This window comes from Mauremys reevesii, linkage group 21, assembly GCF_016161935.1.
Source record: "Mauremys reevesii isolate NIE-2019 linkage group 21, ASM1616193v1, whole genome shotgun sequence".
NCBI classification, from domain to species: Eukaryota; Metazoa; Chordata; order Testudines; family Geoemydidae; genus Mauremys; species Mauremys reevesii.
In genome coordinates, this window is record NC_052643.1 from 6,535,499 (window position 1) to 6,548,336 (window position 12,838).

The following is a 12,838-nucleotide window of genomic DNA, read 5'->3' on the forward strand; positions in this document are numbered from 1 at the left end:
GACAGTTCCCCCTTCAATACTACCCTCTGCAGTCTCCCCTTTAACCAGCTCCTTATCCACCTCTGGATTTTCATTTCAATCCCCATCCTTTCCAATTTAACCAGTAATTCCTCATGCGGTACCGTATCAAACGCCTTACTGAAATCTAGCAACAGTTGATGTGTATGGTAATGAGCTAAAAGGCATTAATACGTTAACCTGTAGGATAAAGGCACCCCAATATTATGAGGGTGAGGAAGTTAGCTATGGACATGGGAGGCTGGGCATCTGAATGAGTATTCATAATAGTCCTCAGGCTCTGTAATAGGCCAGGCCACCATGTAAGTGGGAGGTGAGCGATCCTCATTGACCCTTCAGCTCTTCATTGTCATCATCTACCACCGACCTTTGGGCATTTGGGTCTGGACCATTGGACTCATTTGGCATGCTAGGGATGAGGCTGCTCCCTTGTCTCTTACCACCAGATCTCCAAGAAAGGGTGTGAGTATATGAGCACATATAAGGAATGATACTGAAGATATTGCTGCTATTTGTGTCTATGGTTTGGTGCTTTCTTGTCTTTACTGGTTGTGTCACTAAAAGTGGCTAAGGCTTTGCTTAGCCCTCAGTGTGACACGCTTTGCCATGTACCCTGGGTTCCGACAAGATACTGAACTTGTTCGTTTTAATTCTGTTGTATCTGATTCTGGTTCTAGAACCCTATTAAATTACTATTCATCGGCAACCAATACAATTATAGACTCGGTCTACATCACACGCAAAAGGACAACCATCTGTTTCCACTGGCACCACCAGGGACTTCCAGAAACTAACACCTGTCTTCTCCCATCTCAGCGCAACTCCACTTCTACAATTGCCTACACGTCTTTTATAGCCCCTCCCCCCTCAGCAGCAGGTTCTGTACCTCCATGGGGCCACCCTTCCCTCTGGCCCATGTATTATCCTACATGATGGCCGTCACTTCCCCCTTAAGCAAATTTGTGCTCCGGAAGGCAAGGGGCGGAGCTGTCTGTATTTAGGTCAGCCAGAGAGACTCCTTGGGGGCCATCCTTTGAGCTGAGGAAATGTCTGCAAAGTTGCTCCAATTTTGCACTGTATGAAAGTGGTCTGATGAATTTTTGAGTAGACAGTTTCTCTTTTCCCACTATGTGGATGTTAGAAATCACTAGACAGAATGAATCCATGCACACACATGTGCAACTACATAAATACATATGCATAGTCCTGGATCCTGGAGCGTGGCCCAATGCAAAGAGCACAAGTCAGGGGTGAGTGAGTGAAGGTGTCTTATTTCACTCTTTTGGTCTCTGTGATGCCCTCTGCTGGTCTGGTCTCGCAGTACCATGTCAGGGCAGCCCAGGGGTTGCTCTAATTTACGTCAGGCTACAGTGGACACAGAGAGCTGAAAACAGAGCCCTGGACCATCAGGAAGTAGAGAGATTCTGGCATCATGCACTTTCCTCCAGCCACACCAGCAGCAGAGAAGATGACTCTCCCGACGCTAGTTAAATTGACGTAATGATCAGAGGGGCTCCAGCTCTGTGACACAAAGCAGCTGTGCTGCAGCACAGGATCTGGACAATATACACAACTACTAGGATGCAGAGAAATGCTCATCACAATCCATTCGGTCCTATAACGTGTGGCTGTGGAATATAGATCGGTATCAGGGGATATTTATTACCAGAGTCGGGCTGCTGGATTTAGGGGATGGCGTAGGATTCTAGTCTCTGGTTGAGCTCCATCATAGGATTCTTCCTTTAAGCAGGAGCTAAGGGGGTGACTTGCTGAACTCAGGCTATCCCATGCCCCTTAAGAATCAGAATAATAAAAATATAGGGCTGGAAGGGACCTCACGAAGTCATCAAGTCCAGCCCCCTGCATTGAGGCAAGACCAAGTAAACCTAGACCATCCCTGACAGGTGTTTGTCCAACCTGTTCTTAACCTCCAGTGACGGGGATTCCACGACTTCCGCTGGAAGCTTATTCCACAGCTTAATTATCCGTATAGTTAGAAAGATTTTCCTAATATCCAATCTATATCTCACTTGCTGCAAACGAAGCCCGTTACTTCTTGTCCTACCTTCAGTGGACAAGGAGAACCATTGATCATTGTCCTCTTTGTAACAGCCCTTCTCGTACTTGAAGAGAGTTATCAGGTCTCCACTTCAATCTTCTTCTTTTCTCAAGACTAAACAAGCCCAGTTTTTAACCTTTCCTCAGCAGTCAGGTTTTCTGAATCTTTATTGCTCCCCTTTGGACTCTCTCCAATTTGTCTACGTCTTTTCTAAAGTGTGGTGCTCACGAACTGGACAGAGTGCTCTAGCTCAGGCCTCACCAGTGCCGAGTATAGTGGAACAATTGCCTCCGGTGTCTTTCATATGACACTCCTGTGAATACACCCCACAATGGTATTAGCCTTTTTCTCAGCTGCATCACATTGTTGACTCTCATTCAATTTTTGGTCCACTGTAACCCCAGATCCTTTTCAGCAGTACCGTCACTTAGCCAGTTCTTCCCCGGTCTGTAATTCCATTTGATTTTTCCTTCCTAAGTGAAGTACTTTGTACTTATCTTCATTTAATTTCATATTATTGATTTCAGACCAATTCTCCAATTTTTTTCAAGGTCATTTTGAATTCTAACCCTGTCCTCCAAACCCCCCGCAGCTTGGTGTCATCTGCAACTATCCACTCCATTATCCAAACCATTAATGAAAAGATGGAATAATAGACTCAGCCTTTTCAACTGCAACCCCTTAACTTGAAAAAGGGGAGGGGGACAGAGGTACCTAGGATAAAATTGAAGGTGAAAAACCACACACATTACCAAGAGAGCTGAGCCCCCTATCCGGGGGGAGGGGTTGTTATCCCTTCGAAAAAGGGAAGGGGACTAGGAGGGAAGCCTGTGAGAAAACATCAGTTTTCTACCGTAGTGACTCCAAGGCAACAGACATGAAACCAAGACGCAAAATGATCAGATTCAACCTTGAGAGCCAGTGCTTTAACATTCCCCTCACTGCGAGCTGGACTGAAATGCTAAAAAGTCCTGACCAGCAGCCCCCCAGTCCCTCCCCACTGTGTGTGTCTCTGGCTCCAGTTTAATTTAGAAAAAGCTTTTTTATGGCTCTACGCTTTAAAAAAAAATCTTGAAGTCGCTTGATCGATAAATCCTCTCCTTGGCTAAATAAACTTGGGGATATCAGTTAGCAGGAGAACTCTGGGTTATTCAGAGGCCCTTCGTTACAGCAGGGGTGATCAATACAAGAGGCACGTAAGTAGTCGCTCCTTTTTATTATTCGTACTGGCATTGATTGGCTAGGAGAAAGCTGGAATAATTCCCTGGGCGGCGTAGCCCCTCTCACAGGCTGTGCTCGTGATGCGCTGCTGAACGTGAGTTACAGGTCCCCTCTCTGTGCCTGATCCATAGAGGATGAGTCCACGACAGCCCAGCTAGGGAACCTGAGATTTTCAGCTCAAGCTGTAGCAGTTTATGGCTCTTAGATCTGGAGGTCCCCAGTTCAATTTCTGGTGCGTCGGCCAAGCTAGCTGCAGTTACGTACCCTCGCCAAATAGTTCATGTTCCCACTAGGGATGGAGGAAGCCATTCAAATCAACTAAGAATCCTCCCAAGACTTGGACCACAGCAGCTGATTGCCGGCAATGTCGGGAATCTCACAAAAGAGAGACTGTTCCCAGGAGTTTCCCAGCCTGGGCTGTTAGCCGGAGGGATTAGGGCAGTGGCTCTCAAACCTGGGCTGCCGCTAGTTCAGGGAAAGCCCCTGGCGGCCGGGCTGGTTTGTTTACTTGCCGTGTCGGCAGGTTCGGCCGATCGCGGCTCCCACTGGCCGCAGTTCACCGGTCCAGGCCAATGGGGGCTGCAGGAAGGGCGGCCAGCAAATCCATTGGTCCGTGCTGCTTCCTGCAGTCCTCATTGGCCTGGACTGGTGAACGATGGCCACTGGGAGCTGCGATCGGCCGAACCTGCGGACGCGGCAGGTAAACAAACCGGCCTGGCCTGCCAGGGGCTTTCCCTGAACAAGCAGCGGCCCTAGTTTGAGAACCACTGGGTTAGGGTATGTCCAGTGAAATGTCCTCTCAGTGGCATCTTCATCTGAACCACTGACCGTAGCTGGAGGTTCATTCATGGCTCGTTACGGGAAGCAGAGGGGGAGCGAATGGCCTGAGCAGAAGTTGGTCCCAAAGCTGCAGTGCACTTTTCAGTTCCTTGTTTGTAAATTCTGACCCCACAGGAGCCACCTTTGTGCAAGTTCAGCCAGGGCTTGGGGGAAGTGGTTTGAGCATTGGCCTGCTAAAGCCAGGGTTGTGAGTTCAATCCTTGAGGGGCCATTTAGGGATCTGGTGTAATCTGTCTGGGGATTGGTCCTGCTTTGAGCAGGGGGTTGGACTAGATGACCTCCTGAGGTCCCTTCCAACCCTGATATCCTATGATTCTAAGTGGAGGCTCCTGCCTATCAGTCACAAGGCAATGACGTTTTCACAGTGACTTAGTCGTGACCTGAGGCGAGTCTCTGGAGCGGACTCCGTAGACGCTACATCTCCCCTGTGTAATGCCCAGTTGTACGCTGCCAGTCAGGAGGCTGTGCTGTGTTTTGAATGCTCAGACTGAGGTGCTTTTGCTTTTCCCTGGAGGAGAGGGTGTTCAGGACAAGCTGTGCAGGCCTCTCTGAGAGAACAAAGTGGGTCACCTACAAAGCGCTCTACCCACACAGGGGGCTCTCGCTTTGTGAGTGTGACAGCTGCCATCTTTGCAGACACCAGGAACTCAACCGGGGATGTCCAAAGCTAAAAGCATGAGCTAACAAGCCCGGCTATCTAGTTTAGAGCTGAACAGAATCCTCTGCGGATCAGGCTCTGAGGGGGACACATAACACACACTGACCAGTGGGTTACGTTCATCCTGGCTGGGAGAGCACCATTCTAGCATGTCACACAGGAGCACCCAGTCCCCTCCCTGCTTTATAATACGCAGCAGTCGGCTGGGACTCTCTGAATTCCTCTGCAAGCTCACGTTTACACTTACCTGCTGGGTCGACGCGGCAAGTTCGAGTTAGAGTTCGAAACTATCGAGTCATCTAGACTGATCTCGATAACTCCGACTCCGAACGATTAGTTCGAACTCCTCCGCCGCAGGAGGAGCGGAGTGAGGTCGACCTTGGACCAGCGCGCGCGCGCCGCGCGTGCGCGTAGCGACGAAGAAGGGTGGTTCGGGTCAGCCACGCTATTCACGTTAGCTGACCCTGAATTTTTCTAATTCTCGACCACCCCCCCAGAGGAGTTTCTTTCTGCAGGACATGTGCTGAGACACAAAGGACAAGCCCATCTCCAAACAAGGCCCCCAGTCCACTAGCATCCTTTCCTCATCCGGCATTGCAGTATGTTGAATCTCCACCACGCCCTGTTGCTGCTTGTGTGCTGTACCTCCCAGCCAAGCCACAGGAGGCAGAAGGGAGGAAAATAGGAACAAATGGCACAATCAGAACACCAGCAGGATGGCACAGCATAAGGAAAGATACTCAAAGAAGGTATGTTTCTACAGGGAAACGACACATTGTTCCTTCTAGTGCTGGCAGGTGCTCTCACATCTGAACTGTATATCAGTGGGCACCGATCCTGGCCATCAATCTGGCATGTGCAGAACACTTCTACCGCAGGCTAAGGGGCTCTCCGCATGTAACCCTGCTGCTGGGAAAGGCTGCAGCCCTGGAGCAGAGCATTTCTAGGGAATGCGGGCACAGCTGCAGAAGAAAGGCATCGGATAGGAACACACCAGTTTTGCTTGGTGGCTACAAAGGGTGATGTCTGCACTGCAGACACCACCATGCCCCCCCCCCCAGGGTTCAGAACTAAAGAGAAGAAAGGTGTGGAGAGGTACAGTCATGAAAATGTTAGGGGAGAAGACGTGGGCACCCAGGGAGGAGTGTGGAGATGAGTCTCGAGGTCCTCAGGGAGAAGAGAACCACCCTCTGAAGACAGGCACTTCTAAACGATGTCTAAAATAGATAATGCTGTTGAAACACAAAGCAGCCTCCCAGTGGTGTAGTAACAGCTTCCTCCTGTGCGGCGACACAGGCTGCTCAGAGACAACAGGGTGTCCCTAGGATTCACAACAGGCCTCCTCCCTCAGCCACACGAGCACACCTGGGCTGTCTCACCTTTCAAGGTCTGTGACAGTGAGGGCGGTAACCGGTATCTTGCATGCCCTCCTCAGCCACTCACCTGTACACAGGGCCTATACTGTGTCCAGGTATCCCTCAGCAGGGCAATGAACCCCTGAGGACTGTTTGCTGAGTCACCTGGTGTCATGGAGTTGAGTCGCTCTGGCTGAGGGGACAGAACGATGCTTTGTTAACTGCCTCCCGGGCTGGGAGCCACAGTCCTGGATCCATAAAGGCAGCATCCCCACGCCCCGCCCCGTGTCTTTACTGTGTGTTCTGTTCAGCCACCTTGGGCACTCAGGCACTTAAGGAAACCAGGGACATCACAAAAGACACCATCTGCGAGAAGAGGGGTCTTAGAGAGACCAGGTGGGTGAGGCCATAAGTTTTATTGGACCCACGTCTGTTGGTGATAGAGACAATAAAAGATAAGACCTCACCCACCTGCTCTCTCTAATATCCTGGGACCAACAGGGCTACAACAACGCTGCAAATGGGAATTACTAAGGCAGTTCTGGCTCCTATGGCCGCTTGGACACCGATTCGTAGCTTGCCTCTGTCAATCGTGGCTGACAATCCTCCTCTGATAGCCGTTTATGAAATGAGTTTGGCCTCTCCGCCTAGTCCCGACCTGACAAGTATCCACAGGTTGTGGCCCCTGGCTGGCAGCACAGCAGAGAAACCTGTGACTGAATGCACCATGCTGAGGACTGGCCTACTCTCCCGTGCGGTGGGTGCTGGATTCATCAATCCCCCGCATCACAGGCTTCCATTGCCCGCATTCCTTCAACCTTTCTGTGTTACAATGAAAAGCTGACTTTAATGCCACCGGTCCCGGCCCAAAGGCATCAGATACCAAGAGGGACCTATGAGCAGCACCCGGGAACCACGTACAACCGCACTATTGGCAGATCCCTAGGATCGACTTTGCTTCCCTCTCGTGCCTCGAGGGCGACTCCTCCATGGCAGGGTGGAGGTACATCAGTGGGGCATTGTGGGAGGAGCTGGTACTGCCACTGGGCATGCCAATAATTGTTCCGTGGAGAGCGGGTTTCAGACTCCGGGGCTGTCAAGCCAGCCTTTCCTGAGTGCTTAAAACAAGGGAGGGTCAAGAAGCAATGATTGGCGTCTCTTCTTGGTGTTTTCACTGCATGCTCTTTTTACCACCTTCTTTCCAAAGAGTTTATAAAGCAACGGTTACCGGACACAGCTGTCAGTGCCTACAGTTACACCCTGAAAATGAAGATGGGCCCGTGATTCTCATTTGGATCCAGAGACGGGTGTCTAGTGCCCCCAAATCTGGGAATGTTCCGCTTCGACCCGAGGTTTTCATTCAGCCCATTATGACAACTCAGGTGCCATTTGCAAAATCTGATTGGACCGGGAAGCAAAGTGTGAGGGTGGTAAAATCTTGGGGTTTGGATCAGGCCCAGGTAGGGTGACCAGATAGCAAGGGTGAAAAATCGGGACAGAGGTGGGGGGTAATAGGAGCCTGTATAAGAAAAAGCCCCAAATATCGGGACTGTCCCTATAAAATTGGGACCTCTGGTCACACTAGGCCCAGGTCAGCCTGGAAGGGTAGTGAGCCTCTCGCAGGCAATTCAGTAATTCCTCCCAAGGAAGAAAACAGAAGGAAAGCAAGCTGGACTCAACTATAAAATATATCAAGGAAGTGGGACAGTCTCCAGCAGCTGGAAAACAGTCTCTTAATTAACAGTGAATTAGGCTCCTGCAGTAAGATAAAGGGAAGACAATGTGACATAATTAAAGAACAATGAGAGCAAATTGCTTCGCATGCCCCTGTACACCCCTCCCCAGCAGGGTCTTGCTGCAAATCAGAATCCTTTGCTCCCACTGTCGCTTCCATTTGATCCTGGATGTCCTCATTTATCCTGGTCTTCCCATCACCCACAGGGGCTCTCTGATGCCTGCCCCACCGCCCTGTACTGGGTCAAACCTTAGCATGCAGCTCCCATCTCCCTCGGCTGTCTGATTTTATTCATTACATATGACGCTTGGCTATGAGATTGAGGAAACAATCCGTGAAACAAAACTGTCCTACTGCCCTCCTGCAACTTTCCTCCTCCTCTGAAATTTGTCTGTCCCGCCCTTTTGGAGGCTTCTGTGGCACATTTTAACAAACAAGAATCCAACATTTGGACCACAGATAGTTAAAAAAAAATTGAGACATGGCGTAGCCACATGCCAGACTCAAACTCCCTAGCATGGCTTTCATCTGTAGATCAAAAATCATGGAATCCAAAATACAGTCCCTTAAAAGTTACCCGAATGCACCATCTAGTGGTTCACTGGGACTCCCACAGATTCATTCTGCATGTATTCCTCTAAACCAGCGTTTCGGTGTCAGGAAGATCTCAGGGATCAGCGCCGATCCACAGACCAGTTGGTGAGAAACACCACTCTAGACAATCACACTGTGCAGTAGATCCAAAGAACTCAGTGCACTTTCCCAGCGTCACAACACACCCATGAAGTAGGTAAGTTATTAATTATTATTATTATTTACTTATTCATTGTATTGGGAAAGCCTCTAGGAGTGCCCCACTCCTGGATCAGGACCCCATAGTGCTGGGCACTGTGAACATAACATAAGAACAGCCGTACTGGGTCAGACCAAAGGTCCATCCAGCCCAGTATCCTGTCTGCCGACAGTGGCCAGTGCCAGGTGCCCCAGAGGGAGTGAACATAACAGGTAATGATCAAGTGATCTCTCTCCTGCCATCCATCTCCACCCTCTGACAAACAGAGGCTAGGGACACCATTCCTTACCCATCCTGGCTAAGAGCCATTAATGGACTTAACCTCCATGAATCTATCCAGTTCTCTTTTAAATGCTGTTATATCCTAGCCTTCACAATCTCCTCAGGCAAGGAGTTCCACAAGTTGACTGTGCGCTGTGTGAAGAAGAACTTCCTTTTATTTGTTTTAAACCTGCTGCCCATTAATTTCATTTGGTGACCCCTAGTTCTTGTATTATGGGAATAAGTAAATAACTTTTCCTTATCTACATTCTCCACATGACTCATGATTTTATATACCTCTAACCTATCCCCCCTTAGTCTCCTCTTTTCCAAGCTGAAAAGTCCTAGCCTCTTTAATCTCTCCTCATATGGGACCCATTCCAAACCTCTAATCATTTTAGTTGCCCATCTCTGAACCTTTTCTAGTGCCAGTATATCTTTTTTGAGATGAGGAGACCACATCTGTATGCAGTATTCAAGATGTGGGCATACCATCGATTTGTATAAGGGCAATAATATATTCTCTGTCTTATTCTCTGTCCCCTTTTTAATGACTGCTAACATCCTGTTTGCTTTTTTGACTGCCACTGCATATTGCGTGGATGTCTTCAGAGAACTATCCACCATGACTCCAAGATCTTTTTCCTGATTAGTTGTAGCTAAATTAGCCCCCATCATATTGTATGTATAGTTGGGGTTATTTTTCCCAATGTGCATTACTTTACATTTATCCACATTAAATTTCATTTGCCATTTTGTTGCCCAATCACTTAGTTTTGTGAGATCTTTTTGAAGTTCTTCATAGTCTGCTTTGGTCTTAACTATCTTGAGCAGTTTAGTATCATCTACAAACTTGACCACCTCACTGTTTACCCCTTTCTCCAGATCATTTATGAATAAGTTGAATAGGATTGGTCCTAGGACTGACCACTGGGGAACACCACTAGTTACCCCTCTCCATTCTGAGAAGTTACCATTAATTCCTACCCTTTGTTCCCTGTCTTTTAACCAGTTCTCAATCCATGAAAAGACCTTCCCTTTTATCCCATGACAACTTAATTTACCTAAGAGCCTTTGGTGAGGGACCTTGTCAAAGGCTTTCTGGAAAACTAAGTACACTATGTCCACTGGATCCCCCTTGTCCACACGTTTGTTGACCCCTTCAAAGAACTCTAATAGATTAGTAAGACACAATTTCCCTTTACAGAAACCATGTTGACTTTTGCCCGACAATTTATGTTCTTCTATGTGTCTGACAATTTTATTCTTTACTATTGTTTCAACTAATTTGCCAGGCTCTAACGTTAGACTTACTGGTCTGTAATTGCCGGGATCACCTCTAGAGCCCTTTTTAAATATTGGCGTTACATTAGCTATCTTCCAGTCATTGGGTACAGAAGCCGATTTAAAGGACAGGTTACAAACCGTAGTTAATAGTTCCGCAACTTCACATTTGAGTTCTTTCAGAACTCTTGGGTGAATGCCATCTGGTCCCGGTGACTTGTTAATGTTGAGTTTATCAATTAATTCCAAAACCTCCTTTAGTGACACTTCAATCTGTGACAGTTCCTCAGATTTGTCACCTACAAAAGCCGGCTCAGGTTTGGGAATCTCCCTAACATCTTTAGCTGTGAAGACTGAAGCAAAGAATCCATGTAGTTTCTACGCAATGACTTTATTGTCTTTAAACACTCCTTTTGTATCTCGATCATCCAGGGGCCCCACTGGTTGTTTAGCAGGCTTCCTGCTTCTGATGTACTTAAAAAAACATTTTGTTATTACCTTTGGAGTTTTTGGCTAGCCATTCTTCAAACTCCTCTTTGGCTTTTCTTATTACATTTTTACACTTAATTTGGCAGTGTTTATGCACCTTTCTATTTACCTCACTAGGATTTGACTTCCACTTTTTAAAAGATGCCTTTTTATCTCTCACTGCTTCTTTTACATGGTTGTAAAGCCACAGTGGCTCTTTTTTAGTTCTTTTACTGTGTTTCTTAATTTGGGGTATACATTGAAGTTGGGCCTCTATTATGGTGTCTTTAAAAAGCGCCCATGCAGCTTGCAGGGATTTCACTTTACCTTTTAATTTCTGTTTAATTAACCCCCTCATTTTTGCATCGTTCCCCTTTTTTAAATTAAAGGCCACAGTGTTGGGCTGTTGAGATGTTCTTCCCACCACAGGGATGTTAAATGTTGTTATATTATGGTCACTATTTCCAAGCGGTCCTGCTATAGTTACCTCTTGGACCAGCTCCTGTGCTCCACTCAGGACTAAATCGAGAGTTGCCTCTCCCTTTGTGGGTTCCCGTACCAGCTGCTCCAAGAAGCAGTCATTTAAAGTATTGAGAAATTGTATCTCTGCATTTCGTCCTGAGGTGACATGTTTCCAGTCAATATGGGGATAATTGAAATCCCCCACTATTATTGAGTTCTTAATTTTGATAGCCTCTCTAATTTCCCTTAGCATTTCCTCATCACTATCACTGTCCTGGTCAGGTGGTCGATAATCCATCCCTAATGTTATATTCTTATTAGAGCATGAAATTACTGTCCATAGAGATTCTATGGAACATGTGGATTCACTTAAGATGTTTACTTCATTTGATTCCACATTTTCTTTCACATATAGTGCCACTCCCCCCTGCACGACCTGTCTGTCCTTCCGATATATTTTGTACCCCGGAATGATTGTGTCCCATTGATTGTCCTCAGTCCACCAGGTTTCTGTGATGCCTGTTATATCAGTATCCTCTTGTGAAAACACAGAACAAAAGACAGACCCTGCCCCAAGGAGGTTAAAATTTTTAATTTTCATACAATTTTGTCTTATTAACGTCATTTCACAGATGGATGAGGAGCGAGGTTGAGAAACTTGCGAGTCACTGACAGAGCCAGGAATAGAATCCAGAAGTCTTGTCCCCCAGAGCTGTGCCCTGACCACTAGATAAACGCTGCCATCTGCATTAACTGAATTAATTCATTCAGCTATTTGTATTAACTGGAAATTGTGGGGTACGGTGGCATTCTAGCTTTCAGTATCTTGTGATGAGTGTCTTTACACATGAAAAATTACAAGAAAGCAGATATATATGTTTTCTAACACAGGTGACTTAAGTAGAATATGAAAGTCTAATTACCAAGCACCTTTGTTACATGAAATCTATGTGCATTTTAAATTGGTGATGACAGATACTCAACTCAATGTAGTTTTCAAAGAGAGAGGGTCTTGTTCTAATTCTGCATGGTATTTTATAGCCCCATGTAGATCCATTAAATATTTTCTGCTTATGCAAGATCTCCAGGATGAAATTACCCTAACAGATCATCTGTGAGTCCTTGTAGATGCTAAGGACCAGACCCTCAGCTCCTGTAAATATGCATAGGCAATTGATTTACACCTCCCAAGAATCTAGTTGTCTGAGTATGAATTATTTGCAGGTGTCGTTCTTAATAAATAGTCTGTGCAATTTATGATTTCCAGGCTGGGCAGAATTTTGTGATACTAGATGTTGAGTCTCTGAGTAAATTCCAGACAGGACTTGGCTCCTTAATGTTTAACTGATGCGCAGTTTTGACCCTTGGAATGGGACCTGGATTATTGCACCATAAATTGAACCAGATTAAAGGCTGGTGGGTGCGCAGCCTTTAGGTTAGATGTCTCTAGGCTCCAGTTTTGTAAACTACCTTTAAAAAATTCCCCTTCCCTTTTTTTTAGCTTGCTCCACAAGAACACGGACAGGATCCTTCAGCTGCAGAGACGTGCAGCGGCAATATACAGCACACCAAGGCCTGGACCAGAATGGGAGTACATTGTGAAGGACGTTCTCCTATTATCTCTCCTGACATGAGTGAAATCAGGGAAAGAAGGTTTGAACCATTCTATTCCTGGGCTAATTCC